We start from the raw sequence: 17,160 nt of genomic DNA on the forward strand, positions 1-17,160 counted from the left end.
AAGAACATTCTAAATCAACTCTGACTCTCACTGTAGTGTTGAAATGCAAATTCTATTCTTAAATATTAATAAAAAGCCAATATTGAGTTCATGCAGAATAAGCTATAATATGATTCTTTTGCAGAGTAGAAGCCAAAGAAAAGTCAATACAAGATGCAGCCATGGTATACACATGAGATGAACAATTATGCACACATAAAAATAGGGATATAAAATAATATTTATTGATGTGATGAAAGAAACATAAGAAAATTAACTTTGGAAATTGAGTAGTAATAGATGTCTACAGTTTTAAAATATATAAACTGCTCTGCTTAGCCAACTTTGGGCAGACTAATGAGACCTCATCACAAAATTCTATGAGTATGCTTATTTATTATTAAATTTTGTTATAATACTCAATAGCTAAGTATAGTAACAAACAAATAAGTATAGTAACAAATATAAACAACCATAAATAAAACATTTGCCTTCTGATTCTAAATCTATAAACATAATTTTTATTATTTTTTTAAGTTTATTTATTTTGAGAGAGAAAGAGAAAGAGCACATGCCATAAGCAGGGGAGGGGCAGAGAGAGAGGTAGAGAGAGAGAATCCAAAGCAGGCTCCCCACTGTCAGCGCAGAGCCTGACACAGGGCTCGAACCCTTGAACCACAAGATCATGACCTGAACTGATCTTCCCACTAGTGAGGGAAGAATTCTCACACTAAGGTCATGAGGATGGGAGAACACATGGTGCCCAACACTGGCCAGGTGAGATCAGTGGCAGTTTATTAGTCTCATATAGTCACAACCTTGGGGAGGAGGACTGCATGCAGGGCTACATAGGGGACACACTTGGGAAGAGGTAACAAGGAGAGGCTGTGGGAGGGTGACTTCATAGCATCAGGAGGCCAGAGAGTTTCCTGGTTCCTGCAGAAGTAAGTATGTGATTTGGTTTTTCGCATTATTCTACATGCTGGTAGGACATTGAAACCTGCTACTAACTGGTAACCAAGAATTGCAACTAGTCCATATGATAGGGGGAGCTGTTGGGGAAGGAGATCTTACCCACAAGGTCAGAGGGGGAAATAACTTGTGGTTAGGCTTTTTGAGGTCCTCCTGATTTTATCAGATGTCAAGGCAGCACATAATATTAATTCTAATCTTTCTACCACACAACCTCAGCACTATTGACATTTTGGGTTAGATAAAGCTTTGGGTTAGATAAATTCCAATGGGCCCTCTACAGGAGACCTGGGATTCCCGTTGAAAATCACTATCTAATGAACCTCAGTTACCTATGAGAACATGAGGTATTCATTTTGGTTGTTGAAGAAATTATAATTATTTGTATGATTTGTTCTCATCCCATGCTCTCAGGCTCCATCATTTATGTGTTTTTATTTTATGAGTGAATCTGTTGATTTAATAAATTCGTTTAGTGCACTTATATGGGGCCTAATAATAGCTTTTTTGTATACAATGGTAAATAGAAATGGTCTTGACTTCCATGCAGCTCAGAGTTTCATAAAACTATGAAGTACAAAGGAACTCACAGCAAATTGGTCTCAACACTGTGAAACACAGAGGAGGGTCATCTACCCACTAGTGGGTTTAGGAATTTTCCAGTAATTGAAAAAAAAAGTAATTTTCCAGTAATAAACAACAACATTGAAACATGAGGGATGTTAGAGTTTATAAACTAAGGAGACAAAAGTCTGTTATAAGTAAGAGAGATTCAGAGGTTAGAAATTACATTGCACATTCAAAGGAGTGAAAATGGAATGCATTTCACTTTACAGTGTGAGCCTTGACAAGAGATGATTCAGGGTAGATAAGCAGGGGCCAAATCATGAAGGGATTTGCAGACCATATGCAGCTATTGTACTTTATTCTAAAAGAGAGATGATTTTGAAAAGCAACAAAGTAAATTTATGACTTATTATTCTATTTTTTGATTTTAGTAGGGGTAGTAGATTGAGGAGGAAAAACTTGGGGACAGTAAAGCTTGTGAAAAAGGTATCTATTTATTGTTTTGTATTTCAGCAACATAGGTGAGCTATATCTATGTTGGTGCCAATGGGGATAAAGAACGATGGATGGATTTGTAAGGTTAGCACTAAGAACTGACATGGTTTGGTGATGCATAGAAGGAAGGGAGGGGCAGAATTTAGATATTTTTTAAGTGATATAAAAGTTTCTGCATGACCAACTGTGTTGAAAGTTAGGCAACTTTTATTGAGATTGGCAATTGAGAATGAGAAGCAGGTGTTAGGGGCAAAATAAGAAATTCAATATTGGAGAATATGACAACCCAAGTGGAAATATCAAGTTAACAATTTAACTCTGGGTCTAAGGAGGAAGAACTGGTAAGGAGCCATAGATTTGAGTGTAATTTGTTTATAGGTTATTTATTAAAGCTGTGATGGAAAATGTGGAAAGATAATCCAAGAGGAGTGAAAAATCTAGGGATCTAAAACAGACTCTGAGGAATAATGCCAACTATGACTTAGGCAGAAAAAAATAGGAGGATACAAAGTACTTTGTAAAAAAAAAAGTGGCAATATGGGAAGGAGAAAATCCTAAAGATTTTATCATTATAGGAGGTTAAGGAAGCCATAGTGAACAGTATTAAAAGCTGTTGAAAAATAAAGTGTAATAAAAGATTAGCATGTCCTCTTGATTTAGTATCCAAAATAAATTAATAAATCTGTGAAAAACAGTTTCAATGCTTTTGTGAGGAAAAAAACTATCAAGCAATGTGTGAGGATTAAATAAGTGAGGAAAAGGAAATTTTAAAAAACTGGGGGCTAGAAAGAGGATATGAATGATATGGCAGTAATTGGAAGGAGATAGGCATTCAAGAGAGTATGTTGAAGAAATTGATATGGATTCAATTTGTTGCCATAAAATTGAAGAAAATGAGATTTGAGAAACCTAGAAACATTATGAGACAGCTTTGAAGTGGACTTTGGGGGCTTTGGTTTTCTTCATCGCGGTAAAATTTTGCTATTGTATCACTTTCAACAGTAGTCTGAATGAAGGTGTGGAGAAGAGTTGGTTTAACCCAGTGACACATTTTCAAAATGGATAGAATTAAAGAAAATGGTGAAATAGAAGAATGTCAAGATTTTGCCTGATGTGTTGGCCTGGATAGCTTAGATAATTGGAGTTTAAAATGAGGATCAGAAGAATCTGATATATGGAGGAGAATTAAAAATTTCCCTGTTGTTGGAGATAATAAGTGGAGTGAGAATGAGAAGAAAAACAGGAGTCTTTCTGGAAAGAAAATGAGTTTGAATTTAAAATTTAAGAAGCCAAGCTGTTCAGGGAGACGATGGAGTAGAGTGTGTCACAATTGGAGTAACCAGTTGAGGTCATAATGCACTTCCGTGTCTCAAGTGCTGTCAAACTAAGATGGCTGATGAATGATTCTCACTTATATTTTCCCTGATTTATCATTAACATTCTTACTGACCCTACCTCCTCTGAAGAATTTCATCTTAGAACTGCCATTTATTTCTCTTCACATCTTAATGAAAAAAAAATGGAGTAAACTTATCACCTGTCTTCCTTCATCACACACTTTACCTAACAGGGCATTAATGACTTCTTATCTCCAATTTCTGTCTTCTTCATTGGTGCCTCCACAACATTTGAAGGGATTGATTTCACCCAGTTAGGTATTATCTTGTCAAATTTACTTCACATACACTCTCAATTCTCCTCCATTTCTGATGACCATTTTCCAGCTCTCCTCACTTAAGCTTTTTTAAGAACTGTCTTAACACATAAGGATTACTGATCCATGGATTTGTCTGTTTCATCAGCTCACAAACCTACAACAAATATATTTTCATGAAGATTACTGCCAAATCCAGTTTTTTGGTTTTTTTTTTAAGAATGATTAGGCATAGTTTTGAAAAGTTTCATCTTATAGAGAAATTTGTTGATGACAAAATAGAAGCAAATAGCTGATGTTCTTTTTCAGGTGCAAATATAATTGTTTGTTAATTTCTGGACATTTACAAGTATATAATCTCCTGGATCCTCATACAAAATGACTGAAGACAAACTTTTATTTATTCTTAAATCAAACCTCACTTTCAATATTTAGTAAATACTTTCACAATTGTTTCAATCATCTCAACTCTAAGACCTCTGCTTTGGTCGTAACCCTAACCTTCAGGCTCCTTTTTGTGCAGTTACAAATTTGGGGCCCTTTAGCCTTCAGGATCTTCTGTAATTCACCTATTATTATTAACCCCAAATCTTTTCACTTTTGTTATTTTGTCAACATGGAATAACTTACTCATTCGTCTCTGTGTGTTGAAATTCTGTCCTTTTTTTTAGGGTCTGGTTGAGATATCATCTCTATGATTTTCCCTAATCATCACAGGGAATAACCATGAAGCACATATATCTTGTTCTGTTGATTTTTTTTTTAAGTATTAAAGTTGAGATCTTCATTCTTCAGCTTCTAGACTGGTTATGAAAGTCTCTCATCAAAAGGACTATATTTGCCAGTTAAGTATTAAATGAATACTTTATACAGTTATGATCATTTAATAAATACCTTTTCTTGATTTGTATTTTAAAAAAAATTCTCTGATTTTTTTATTTTAACGTGTTTTTTTACATTTATATTTTATGCTTGGAGTGTTTTTTTACATTTACATTTTATGATGGAGTGTTTGTAAATTATTAAATGTACTTTTTGAAAATGAAAGCAGTATCTTATTATTAAGAGTCCTGCTTAAGACCTAGTAAAACCAGTAGCTTTTTACTTTGAGGTTGAGTTGTATTGTTGTTGTCTAGTTAAAATTGTGTTTTAGAATAAAGAGTTGACATCTACACCCGCCAAATTACCCATGTGCACACATAAACACAAACAGAGCGTATTTACATGTATATAGAGAATGTATTCAGTGATACAACATATTTGCAAATAGTCTTCAAAATGTGACTTGTATATCTGTGTTGATGTGTTAAATGCACTAATTCCTCACCCCTCATCTCAATTAACCTTGGCTAAGTAACCAAGAATTACAATGTAGAAAGGAAGAATGTGGAACTATTCATTGTTCAACAGAGAGTGTTAAAAGATTTAAGAAAAGAGATGAGGTATAGCCTACTACCCAATTTCTAGGTTTACCGTTTATTGTTTTAACAATTCTAGAAATAAGAAATAGGTTTATTTTTTATAACTGTCTGTGCTTATGTGAAAGTCTCAAAGAAAATGAGGAATTTAATAGAAAATAAAGTAGCAAGAGCTTAGACATATCTGGATATTTCTTCTCCAGTTCTAGGGTCTTTGCTATATATAGATTCTGGTCAATTACAAAATATTTATCTATATTATATTTTTGGCATTTTATGTTAAGAAATATAATAACGAATGTTCTCATTTATATACATTTCTTTATGTATAAGTTTACTTTTCCTGTTCTACTCACTGTAGTAGCAATAACATTTTTTCTTCTTAATATAAAGACTACTGAGGACTAGATTAAAAACCTATATTTAGATAGTTTGTTATGCATTTCATTTCCTGTATGTCAAAGGAAATGATTGCTTAAATAAATGACTTTTTAACATGGTTGCTTAAGTGTTTGTTCCTTTTTCCTGCTGTGGTGACAAGGGTCTTATTAAATTTTGTTTTAAAGTGGATACTTTAAGTGGCTTCTCTTCCTATGAACTGTAAAACTGACAATTTTAAGGAGCATTTTAAGGTAGACACAGTAAAAGGAAAACATTTGCATTGCTCTTGGAGATAAGGATGTAAGTGATTTTAAATTGGCAAGAAACCACTTTTCAGGCCTTTTCTTTTTAAAAATGTGTTGTAAGATAGCTTCAGGAAATTTTAACCAGTTTAAATTTAACTATTTAATTACAATAATGTAGGAAAATTAAAAAATAACTTGTTTAATATCTTCATACCATATCATTTCTGATAATTTTTAATTTTGTTGGATGGGAATAATGTATTTCTTCTTTAATTTTAAAGAGAACTCTGGCAATACTAATTAAAACATAGTATAATTTTATACAGAAAATATGTTTGATTTTAATGAATAAAAGGAATTTAGCAGCAAAAGTTTTAGGGAAAATGACAACCTCTTTGAATTAGATATCGTTCATAGCAGTGGAATAAGACATAAGTAATGAAATGATAACTTCTGAAATCAAATCTTAGAATATAAAATGGACATGCACCTCTTCATCAGTCTTCTAAGACAGTAACAAAACTTATCAAAGACTTAAGTATAACTCCAAGAGCTTAGAGTGAAAAAAAAAAAATCTGTTTAGACTCTTTTACCTAGCAATCAAAGGCAAATATTGAAATGATCAGACATCTAATAAAGATTCAGTGAGTCATCAAAATCATTGCAAAGCAGTTTGACAAAGATGACAGTTTAGGGGGTCTGGATGGCTCAGTCAGTTAAACGTTGACTCTTGGTTTCAGTTCAGGTTCGATCTCACAGTTCATAGGTTTGAGCCCCGTGTTGGGCTCCCCACTGGCAGTGCAGAGGCTGCTAGGGATTCTCTTTCTCTCTTCTTCTCTCTCTGCCCCTCCCCTGCTTGCTCATTCTCTCTCTCTCTCTCTCTCTCTCTGTCTCTCAAAATAAATAAACAAAAATATATGGCAGTTTGAAGTCAAATATACTCTACTATCCTTGAGACTTTCTAATATCCACAAAATACAGAACATAAAAGAAAGAAGTCTGTATTAATAAAGCAAAGAAAATCAGAATTCCAAACCATAAACTATGAAGAAGTATAATCCAGTCCTATGAGTTTGGGCATCTAGGAATAAGATGTTGACAAGATACATGTAACTCAAGAGAATTTAAGTGGGTGTACATTTTTCTATGACTAGTTCAGTAGCTGTAACATTTTCAAGGATCTATCTACCAATTTTGATCCCCGTGAACATCTATTGGCTAAGATATGTCATGAAAGTGTGTGTGGTGGGGGAGGTATGTCTATAGAGATCCAGTTATGCATTAGAGTATAACATAGGGGGTGGACTTGAAGATAAAATCCCATCAATATTACAGTTTTACTTGTTACAGCCTCACGTTTATATGACAGAAATTGTGGTGAGGCAGGACCGGCAGTGACTGGAAGGTCGTCACAACTGAATCTCTTTAATAATCATTATAACTTGCTAATTCCTGGAAACTAAGAAGAGACTCCTTTAAGGGCAAAAATCATCTCGGGAAGATATGTTTGAGAAATTAATGTCAAAAATATAAAATTAAAATTAAAGTTCTTTAGTGTTCTATTTCATCATGTCCTCTATTGAGTTGACATTTTTAAAAGAATATGAATCATAAGAAAACCATCATAGAACTGAAGCATACAAACTTAAGAAAAATGGAAAGAAATGTATGCAAACGTAAATAAGCAATAGCACAAGGGGAGTTGCCAAAAGAATCTGCTGAGATTAGACAAATCCTCCTCTATAATTTCGAAGAAAGAACAGACAAAATGAAATCCATAAATAAGTTAAAGGAGAAATCTTAAGGAGAGATATAAAGGAGTAATGTGAGTTTAAAAAAGAGATTAAGTAAAAGAAAAGAGTTAAATAAATAGAAAACACTTGAAATTGAAAGACATACTGAAAATAATAAAAAGTAGACTCAAGAGAAAAGAAAATCAGGCAAGGATACTATGAGTAAGTTTGAAATCACACAAGGAGATGGAAGGGCACCTGGGTGACTCAGTCGGTTAAGCGTCCGACTCGGGCTCAGGTCATAATCTCGTTGTTCATGAGTTCAAGCCCCCTATCGGGCTCTGTGCTGACAACTCAGAACCTGAAGCCTGCTTCGGATTTTGTGTCTCCCTCTTTCTCTGCCCCTCCCCCCTTCGTGCTCTCTCAAAAATAAGTAAACATTAAAAAGGAAATGGAAAAATTCTTTAAAAGTATTAAAATGATTTGAAAGATGAGATATTAAAGGAAGACCCCGGATATCCAACATAAACGTAATTGGGAAGATTAAGAAGAGAAAAACATAAACAAACACATAAAATAAAAAATAGAATGAAGACTAAACATAGAAATTTCAATGTAAATATTTTAAAGGCATATACTCAAGAAAAATAATAAGTGATAAATCACAGGAATTTACTCCTGAAGCCAAGACTACACTATATACACTGTATGTTAGCTAATTTGACAATAAATTATTTAAAAAGAAAAAAGAAAAGAAAACTACCATCATTCAGGAATTCATTTCAAAATTATTGAAATTTAATGGGAAAAATAGTCCTGTGGACCCTTAGAGAAGGAAATAAAATCATCACTACAGGAAAAATATCATTTTTGTCTTTAATTTCATCATACCAGTATTTAAACCTAGAAAGTGACAGGAAACTCTATAGCACATTTTTTTTTTGTGAATTTATATATGACCTAAATTTTTTATACTTCATTTTTCAAATAAGACATTTTTAAGCATGCAAAAACTTTTAGCATCTATTAGTTCATTCTGAAAAGAAAATTTTAATGATCAGTTGTAGAAATTCAAGGAAATGATCAAAATGAATTATAGGACTGAAAAGATGGTTTATTATTTAGGAATCCATAATTCAACATATCTAAGAAAAAATCACTAACATAAGTGATAAAAATACTTTTTATCAATTGGATAAATTTCTACACCTGTTATCTTTTGACAACAAACAAAACTATAAAATAGTAATATGTACATGCTTCCATATCATTCTAAGTCATCTAGCTCAATCACAGTATGCCATCATGCAAAAAGAATAATTTATAGAAACATTAAAAATTTTTAAAGATAGTTATGTCTATTAATTCCACTATCTTAAACATTAATTTGGGGTCTTAGTGGAAAAAAATAAGGAAATGAATTAGAGATATAAATTGAAAAACACGCTGGATATTACCACTTTGTTCATTTGATTGGACCATATATAGCTGGAACACCACATGAGATCTGGTAGAAAATAGTACAAACAATAAATCAAAATAATAATGTAATAAGTAATCCAGCATTTTTATATGTTCAAACAAAAATTGTTGAAAATTTCCCCAAAATATTTCCCCAAAATAATCTATAAATTTAAAGCAATCCCAAGAAAGAAATGCCTACAGGATATAACATATTGTTTAGTTAGGGTGATATTAAGGTAAGTAATACACTAACAAATATGTTTAAGAAAATTTTGAAAGAGGGGTGCCCGGGTGGCTCAGTCAGTTGGGCTTCTGACTTCGGCTCAGGTCATGATCTCACAGTCCGTGAGTTCGAGCCCCGCGTCAGGCTCTGTGCTGACAGCTCAGAGCCTGGAGCCTGCTTCGGATTCTGTGTCTCCTGCTCTCTCTGCTCCTCCCCTGCTCATGTTCCATCTCTCTCTGTCTCAAAAATAAATAAAAACATTAAAAAGAATTTAGAAAAGAAAGAAAATTCTGAAAGAAATGCAATGAGGAGAAACTGATCCTGTTATATATTAAATCAACTTTCAATTAATGTTCTAGTATTAGTTAATGAATAAACTGAATAAGCAATGGAATGCAAGAGAAAATGCTAATAAAGTTTCAATTGCAAATTGAAATGTTAAATATTATGTAAGTGGAAAAATATGAATATCTGAGTAAATTGTACTAGAACCTGGAAGTCATGTTATGAAAAAGTAAAGTTGGATCCATTCCTCACATCTTAAAAAACAATTAATTTTAAACTGAACTATAATTTGTAAATAGTAAAACAAGATAATTTATCAATTCCTTTAGACATTATAAATATTTCCAACTCATCCAACAGTTATATAAAAATTATCTGCACATACAGGGAGCACCTGAGTGGCTCAGTCGGTTAAGCGTCTGACTTCAGCTCAGGTCATGATCTCACAGCTCGTGAGTTCGAGCCCCACATCCGGTTTTGTGCTGACAGCTTGGAGCCTGGAGACTGCTTCAGATTCTGTGTCTCCATCTCCCTCTCTGCTCTTCTCCGGCTCATGCTCTCTCTCTCTCTCTCTCAAAAATAAATAAACATTAAAAAAATTTAAAAAAATTATCTACACATACAAACTTACAAAGCAATGAAAAAAGTACAAAAAATACAGAAATGAGGAAAAGATAGTTCATAAAAAGGATATAAAAGGGGCTTTTAAACATATGAAAAGATGTTTAGTCTCTCTTATAAGAAAGGCAAGATGCACCTCTAGCGACATATAACTTTTCACCTATCAGAGACAAAAGTCTAATGATGATTCTTATTGTTAAATTTCTGAAGAAATAAGAGCTATCATACTATACTTGTGGGTGTGTAAATTGGTACATACGTACAGAGAACAATTGGGAATATCCATCAACATTTTAAATTATAGATGCCTTTTGACCAGCAATCCATTTCCAGGAACTTGTCATACAAATTTACTTACACATGTGGGAAATGATGTAAATACGAATGAATTGGTAAAACAAGACATTAAGCGTGGGTTCAAGTTTACACAGCCAGTACATTACGGAATCGGATGTGCCCGATTCACATCCAGTTTGTGTGGTAGTAGATCTTAGATTCTTAACCACCGCACCATCCTCTCTACCTAGAAAGACAGAGCATTGACCAAACCGACCGAAGGACTCAGGTTCAGTGATACAGAATGGCATATGTATCAAATTAGTAGCAAAGGAATTGTTTAGCAAAATTAATTAGAAGATATATAGGTAACTAAAAAGACTTCCATTCTTTCACAGTAACATAAATAGGTAAATGCACACTACTGGAAATTTAAATGAACCTTAAAATGAGTACAGTAATGAATGCAACAGAAAAAAATGAAAACAGGAAAAAAGTTCTACCAAATATAAACTAAGACTTAAAAAAACATACTTATTCTTGATAGAAGTTTTTGACTATTATAAATATGTCATTTCCTCAAAGGTAATTTACAGCTTAAATGTAATACCAATAGAGGTTTTAGTAAATATAATTATAAATTTTCTGTAAAAAATTTATTGGATGCATAAGATAATTTTGGTAAAAGATTAATTATAGCTAAATGCCTTCGCAGACATTAAAGCATATTATAAGCCAGTGTGAATGACAGAAGAGCAGGCAAGTTGGTCAGTAGAAAAATATAGTCCAGACACAGAACCAGACCATGCTGGCGCCTCCAGGGCAAAAGCTCACAAGAAATGATTCTGCACATCTCTTACTTCAGGAACATCACATTAGCAGTTAGAAATAGCCCATGCTGGCAGTAATTCACACCAGAAAAATTGACATTTATCACCACAGAATGGAACTAAAGATATGCAATGGTTACATGACAAAATTGGCATTATACATCAACTGAAGGAGAGGCTTTAAAGTGCTATTTACCTGATGGTGGCAATTATTTCAATTCTGAACTATATTTCAAGTGTATCAAAAAGTTAAGAAAAAAAGTGAATAAAATTTCTAAAACCTTGAAATTATATAGGTAACCCTTAATTTTTCAAGAAAAGGGGAAAGCAAACTTTTACAGATTAAATTACATAAAAAGTTTAAATATCTTGACAAAAATAAGGAGAGGCAAACCTGTAGGACAAATATGAATATAGAAAATATTTTCCAAAAGGTTAGCAAATATTTCTTCCTTGTAAATAGTTAATGCTATTTCAAAAGAAAATGTCTAGGGTCTAATAAATAATTAAATAATCATCATATGCATGTACTTCATAAATGTATGAAAAGGGATTCTCATGAATTATCAAAAATTGTAATGAAATATATAAGGTGCCACATTTCCCTATCATATTAGCAAAGTTTAATATTTAATGTTTAAATTTTACTAATTGTAGGAAGTTTGTGGTAAGATAACAAAGTTCTTATAGGATTAAGGGGTATGATCTATGTAAAAAGAAATTTAATTATAGATATTAAGAGTCCTTAAATAGTTCATATGCTTTGATTCACCAAGTAAAATAAATATTTGGAAAGACATATAAATCTGAAAATATTATTTATATATATCATATTTTATATTATACATGTATTAACTTTATATTACTAAAAATCAGAAAATATGTTCAATTAAATCATGGTATATTATGGATGAAACTATAGTGGCCACTAAAATGATATCTGAGGTTTTTAAAAATGAAAATATATATTTGTATGATATGTTAATAAAAACAGAATAACAACTTTTCATGTAAAATATGTAACATTATATATAAATATATAAAAATATATTAACATTTTTATAACAAAATGAGAGAAAATATTCTGGTAGCAGATTTATGAATAGTTGTTAATCTTGTTTTTATAATTTCTTGCATTAAAAAAAGTGTTCTTTAATGGGCATGCCCTTCTGTCATTTCTTTTCCTTCCTGCTTTGCTGAATCTTATTTCAAAACTCCATTTTCTTGCCAACATTTGCAATACCTCAGCTTTTGAGATGGTCCCATCCTATATCCATAAAGTTGAATCTGACATCAATTCTATCTCTTTCTTATTTCTTGGACCTTCACTGATGCAATTTACCATTTTACTGACACTGACTCCTATGTATCTGTTTTTGGTTCTTGTTATTTGGAGAGATATACATGACATAACAATTGCTTTATTCCTTTCTGTAGTATCCTTGCCACATGCTAATCCAAATTAAACCTGAAGCCTTTGAAGTTCAGGGGAACTCACTAGTTTCTGACAAGATTCATCTTTAGATGGCTATGGCTTTTATGATTATTGAGTTGAAATCAGCCTCCCTATAAGCCCATTGGTAATGCCAATGTATAAAGTTACAGAGAATAAATTCATCATTTCTTCATAAGCTGTGGTATACCCCTCAACCTTTGCAACATGATTTTGTAGTTTCTCTTATTAAGACATCGTATTTAATGGGAGAAGTGGAAACAGTAAGACTTATTTGGAATAAGAGATTTATCAAGAACATCAGGTCCAAGACAACTGTGGGAGGTTATCAAACAATACATGTATATCTTTTGCTTCTGCACCTGGTGTCAGGCAGTTAGAAAAATGGATTTGTCCTGAGGGAGAGCCAGACAAACTTTGAAACTGTGAGAACTAACTGGAATCCACAGATGCAAACTGGAAGTAGTTGTCCTCCCTGCTTCCAGTGCCCAATGCCAGTGACATAGGCAACCTACAGGAGAAGCTGGATCCCTTCATTAGGGATCTAAGCATCAAGGATGTTTGTATATCAAACAGCTTTGAAGTTGGACAGTCTCTCCTACCACGGAAAAGGATGTATTTGTTTGCAGATCAGTACAATAAAGATACTGTTTTTCTCAGGCGCAGAGGCTGTAGCACCTCTAAAAGATTTGGCTGTCCTCAGTGTGAGAAACAATCCCACTGCCCCAATCAAAGGAGGGACAAGGAAAGTTGGAGCACAGGAGGCTTTAGTCAGAGGTTTTAATCAATGTTCTTGCAAGAGCGGGTGTCTGAGGGACAGGCACACTAGGGACAGTCACCCCAGGCAATTTATCTCCTAGCATGCAAGTCCTTCCCCTGGTTCCTCATTGGCTGAGTACTACAGAGGTTACAGCCTTACCCAGAAGTCACCTATGCCCATAGAAGGCAAAAAGTACATTCCTTGGGGTGCTGCAGAGACTTCAGTTCTTGGGCGCATGCTCACTGCAAAGCGCCGGAAAATAAGCTCCTGGAATGGAGAGGGGAAGAAAAACCAGGAAGTGAGTGTCTGTTGGGACTCCATTGCGGGGTGGGAGGTGGGGGTGGGGTTCGTACATATTTCCAATGGTTGTAAACCTGTTGTTAACTAGACAGCACTGCTTTTATTTGATATTTCTGAAAATGAGTCATCTCACCTACTTCTCACACTAAGCTCAGTATTCCTCAGTTCTGATATAAAGTATCAACCTGTGCAATTCTGTGTTGCTTCTGTGGGTTTCTGAGGGCAGGAGAACTAACACAAAAATGAAATTCCTGCTGCCTGTTTTGCTGTGAATAATAAAGTCCTTTGATTCTGACCCAAGGGTTTTGTGTTTTCTGCCAGCATCTATGAAACGATGGCAGGCTAACTGGTTAAATCATAAGTTGGGTACACTCTCAGACCCTTCACAGTTTTGACAAAAATTCACGGAAAGTGGAGGAACCGCAGGACTGGCTGTGCCTCACAATGTGGCTCAGTAAGGCAAACCAGCGGGTCTGTGTGTGACCACAGGCATAAGTTGCAATAGTACCTCCCTTACACTCATTTTCCAAACATTAGCATGGCTGCTGTTTCTCTTTTACTTCCAAATCTCATCAGATTTCTCTAGTGGCCAGTCTTTGCCCAGAACAATGCAAGAAATGCAATTCTAGAATACGTGGTTTTAGTTTAGTTCATCAGCAGAGTACAAGGCCACTACAGAACTGGAAGGTACTCCTCTCCCCTTCCAAACTGGGCTGTGTGGTGTAAAGCCTGAAACTGATGTGCAACATTAAGTGCTACAGTGACATCTTTACATCTCACAGGGACTCAAAGGCCTAACCATAAGTTTCTCTGCCTCCCACCCAGTGAGAAAGGCTATCCACCCAGATGGTTCCCCATCAGCCATCAGCTGCACTCCACCCAGTATCCAATCTAATGGGTTTCATCTCCCTGCCAGCCTGCAAAATAAAGCTTGCCTCCATAACCCCTGCTTGTTCCCTCTGTCCTCAAGAGCAACAACGGTGTGGTCTCCTCTTCCCCTGCGATGTGAGTGTATATGACTAATAAACTGCTGTCAATCTCATTTGTCCAGTCAGGCGTCATGTGTTTGGCAATAACCTAGATCAGAAATCCCTTCCTCACCCACTAGATGAAGAGGAAGTGATCAAAACAGGCTGACCTTTAGACTTGCTTTGGCCAAGGGAGCTCAGAGGACGTGGCATCGTGCTGTTCAGAGCTTAGCCTAAAGAGGTCATTGATGGTTCCTCCTCTCTCTTGACACCTTTCCCAGAAGAGATGTGAACAAGCCCTGTCTAGCCAGCTGTGTAACAAGGAATACATACATGGTCCAGTTTCCCCGGCCACCACTGTTTTTCCAGACATGAACCAGTGAATACCAGGAAATGGAGCACCTTCCTGACTTTGTTGTGGAGTATAGATTTAAGAGGGAACCCCAGCTGAGACCGGAACAATTGAAGAGCTGAGCCCAGCCTAAATTGTAGATTCAAAATATCATTAAATAATAAATGTCATTGTTTTAAAGCATTAATTTTGGTGCTGATTTGTTATACAGTGATACACAACTGATTTGTAGTCTAAAATGTATTTTTTTTAAATAAAACATTTAAGTTCCTTGCATCTCCAGTGTTATAGACTTATCATTCCAAGGTTAGGTGATATGTTATGGAAAAAGCATGGCATTTGGAAACAGGAGAACTAGAATCTAGATCAGGAATTGTCACTTATGGACTGTGTACTATTTGTTCAATATATAATCTTTTAGAACTCCAATTTTATAAATATTAAAAGGTGTGAAATAATAAAATAATAATAATAATAAAGTTTTATATCATTGATTTTAGGGAGACCATGAAGTATTTATTGCCCACCTCCTCCTACTGCAGACACTCACAACAGAAGATTTGGTTTTGTTTTTAATATTAATTCACTGTCATGCTCACTGGCCTGTGGATTGCAGAATGTATCTTCCCTGTTTCAAAAAGAAGAGGGTCGTTTTCCCATATTCAGTCTTTGTACTGCCTTCATGATTTCTCAGAAAGTAGTAACATGCCATAGTTATTGAATTTGTAGGTTTCCTTAGACCTTGGGCAAATTATTTTTCTTGACTAAGATGTATAGATTCTTTTATTACATTTTTCTCTCTAATATTGGGCTTCGGTTTTCTAAAACTCAATTTTGTTCCAATATTTTCAGTCTCATGATTGCTTCTGACAAAGAATACAGAAGCAGATTACCAAGGAGTCTAACAACTATTATATCTCAGAGCTACTAGCATCTTGCCTTAAACATATAAAGTCAGATCTTCGTTTCCTACTTTCTTTGAACTCTTAAATTCCTCTTGTCTGTTGCTAGAAGTGTAAAGTTTTGAGTTTCCTTCTTCTCTGCTTAATACATTTCTCTGGCTTCACCTCTTTATTCAAGTGTGGCTTTTTTCTTCCTTTTCGAAGAATATTCCTCTGTTGTTTTTTGTGACGTCTCTTGTTTTTCTGCAAGATGGCTTCTAGATGGACCAAGCCATTCCCTGTTGTATATCTCCATGATCCAGATTATTTTTCCTTCTCTTATATGTGAAGTCTTACTGATTCATATTCTCTTCCACCTACTAGAACATCTTATTTATTTATTTATTTATTTACTTACTTACTTACTTTTTGTTCTTCAATATTTAGGCTTTCTTCATCTTCTCTGATAATATAAAAAGAAAAAGGAAAAGAAGGGGGATATTTTGGAAACTTGTAAAAATTTATTATGGACATCCTTAAATGGATAAGGTAATAGAGACTCAGAAAGGTAAAGTATTTTATTAAGGTTTATGAAGAAAATAGATCCAAAATAGCAACCCAGTTGTCTTTTACAATAGTTCTATGTTATCTTGGTAGAGGGGTTGTTAACCGCTAATTTCTAATTCTACATACTCGTAGCTGTTTGGATAGACTGAGTGTAAATAAATGTATTTGAAGACTTTGAGATAGCTCCTTGAATGTGCAGACTAATCTGCCTTCACTGTATTTACATATGAAGATTACCTCTCATAAGGAAGGCAATTTAATATAAAACTTTTGTTTCCCTTTTAAATGATTGCTTTGGCAAACTCCTTATTTCTTCTCGGGCTTTTTTTTAAATACTCAAATTTAAAATTATAATTAACAACTATCCATTTCTCAGGTGATTTCATCCAGTTCCACAATCACTAAACTATTACCAGATAAATACAACCAATTTCCACCAATTAATGACAGCTTGCAATAAACTTTAGAATGTGAAAAATGCACCAAATAGTAAGCAAACTGTTAGGAGATTTTGTAAAGTCACGTTTTCCCTCTTTTCAGTTTTTACACATTTGTTACTAACTATGAAATATTACTAGCTTTATTGGTTAAGGTAATTGATCTTTACTGAATTAAATAAAATTGTTTTGATTAAAACAGAATCAAGGTTAAAATAGTAGGCTGGGGCACCTGGGTAGCTCAGTTTTTTGAGCATCTGACTCTTGATTTCAACTCAGGTGATAGGCTTGAATCCTGC

The sequence above is a fragment of the Neofelis nebulosa genome, chromosome 6 (genome assembly GCF_028018385.1).
Source record: "Neofelis nebulosa isolate mNeoNeb1 chromosome 6, mNeoNeb1.pri, whole genome shotgun sequence".
Lineage (NCBI taxonomy): Eukaryota > Metazoa > Chordata > Mammalia > Carnivora > Felidae > Neofelis > Neofelis nebulosa.